The sequence below is a fragment of the Podarcis filfolensis genome (assembly GCF_964270895.1).
Source record: "Podarcis filfolensis genome assembly, chromosome: 3".
Lineage (NCBI taxonomy): Eukaryota > Metazoa > Chordata > Lepidosauria > Squamata > Lacertidae > Podarcis > Podarcis filfolensis.
In genome coordinates, this window is record NC_139606.1 from 5,764,456 (window position 1) to 5,766,926 (window position 2,471).

Consider the following 2,471-nt stretch of genomic DNA (forward strand, 5'->3'; position numbering starts at 1 on the left):
TGGTTAATCATTGGTAGAGGTTCTCTAGCAAACTGCTGTTTAAGAGCTGCTGATTTTCTTTGGAGTACAGAGAACTTATCCTTATAGCTCTTTTGAAGAATTGCTATGTGGTTTGCTAATGGCCTCATTTTATAAAGAGGAATGAGACTGCAGGCCTCCGCTGCCTCCTAGTATTTGCTTCCATTTTCAGCTACAGTATAGTTAAGTCTAAGCAGGGAAGTGCAGTTTTGCCAAACTCTGGATTATGCTTTGAAGTTGCCATGTTAAAACTAAACCTGGTTTGTCTCAGTCTGGAAACGAATTGCAGTTTAAAACAGTAGCTGTGCCAGTAGATGCGTGCCCAAATCCAAGACTTGTTCCCATAGTTTAGTACTGTGTATGATCTTATTCAATGAGGTAAACAGTTTTGCTACTGAAGTTGAGTTTAAGAATCCTTACTGCCAAACATCAAAATAAGAATTTTGAATATTTAAAATACATCCCCCAAAATTGGGTAACTGGCTGCTCATGCACATTTGGCTAAAGCAAGGCTGCATATTTTCCCCCCCATCGTAGCAAGACTCACTGCATAAGCTATCCATGCAAAATTAAACTACCTGTTTTTCAGTAACTAGTTTGCTCAACACATGTGCCAAAAAATAAGATTCCAAACCAGTTTATCTCTGGTTTGCAGGAAAACATTGGGTTGAGTAAACCAGTTTGCATCTTAACTGTGCCTTTCCTCATATTTGCTTCTCTCCTCAATCATGGGGAATAAAATGAACACAAGATGAGACCAAGGCCCTAAATAGGCTGTATGAATTGAACCTTTTCCTGCTGTTTTCAACTATGCCACTTCAGTTACCACTACGGTGATAGCTGTTGCGAGTAGTTTAATCTTTGCCTATTTTCTAACCTAGATCCTAGCTGCATCATTGCAGCTTTAAAATAATGTGCTTTTTACAGGCTTCCCATTCAGCTCCTGCTATAATGCTCTTCAGCAAGACAGGTAGTTTTAGTTGTCTGATACCACTGTTCTGAAGGTGACATGATAGAAGGCACCCACATTTAGCAATTGGAACCTTTAAACTGAATGATCCCAGTATGTTGAACTGTGGCTGTTGTGAGCTCAACTTTACTAGAGCCCAGTGTAAGAGAGATTTGCTTACAAAGAACCGAGGGTTTTTGTTATTGCTGTTCAACTGGGAGACAAAACAGGAAACAGCAGTGACGTGTGGGTATGTACACTCAAGCTTACCTGCTATTGTTGCTTTATGAACATGCTTCAGGAATAACAAGACATCCCAGTTACTCAGTTCTATGTCTTGCAACCCAAACTGTCCTGTACATTTGAACTCCCTGAAGCTGTAGTCATAGCACTTTTTGAAACTTCCAAGTTCCTGCTGGGGGCAAGAACTTAAAATATAAACAAGTAACGGAAATGAGAACCTATCATCTCGTTACATTTCCGCTGCTCCTGAGAAAAATACTCTCGTGACTGACACATGGGAGTTTCATAGTGCAAGTTAACTCTTTGTATTTTGTCACATGTTTGAGTGCCCAAACCACAGTGCTGTTTTGCCTTCATCCTAGTAATGCGGATAAATTACTGCTTCACGGAGAGCAGTGAGGCGATGGAACGTGCATCAGAGGAGACAGTGATGGCCAACAGCTTGGATGGCTTTTAAAGATTAGCCTTTTCCTCTTCTCACAGTGACTGTTCTACCCCCACTGTCAGAGGTGGGCATCTCAAGTGTGGCACTCACTTCCTGCTTACAGGGTTTCCACAGGCTTGGTTGGCCACTATGAGAACAGGAGGCTGCAGTAGATGGGCTATTGGTTTGATCCAGCAGACTCTTCACTACTCAAATACTAAGGAGGACCTGCCCTACAACTAACAGGATGTAATTTACACAGCTCTTTGTGTTTTCAGGAGAATGGTTAGAACTTGCCAAGATTAACCGGCTGCTTAACTTCAGCAAATAGGCACAGAAGGGTCCTCTGTTATACTAATAAAGTATGGTGCCTACATTAACCATGTGAAACTGGCTAAGCACCCAGTTGTCAAAATGTGTTCATCAGCAAGATCTGCTCTCCCCTTTGCCAGGGTCTTAACTTCAATAGCCTGGTTCTCAGTGTTAAACCTGCTAGAACCTGAATTAACTCTGCACACGAGGAGGAATCGAGTAGGCAATCAGATTACAAGTTTGTTAACCAGAGGTTATTTGAGTACAATGGGTATATAGATTTCGTACACTTTTATTCAAGAACCTATTTGCATCCTAGGTGTTTTCTGCACTTCAGAAATTAATTTAAATGATTGTGCTCAATGAATTCACTGCATGAAAGGTTTCAGAAGTAGTTTCAGAATAACCAAAATTCCTTGAACACAAAATATTCTAGCTGGATATCTTCTACGTAAGAACCATTTTGATCAAAACAGTACACTATCACCCTCAAAGCATGTTAGGAATTGATCCACTAAGCACATC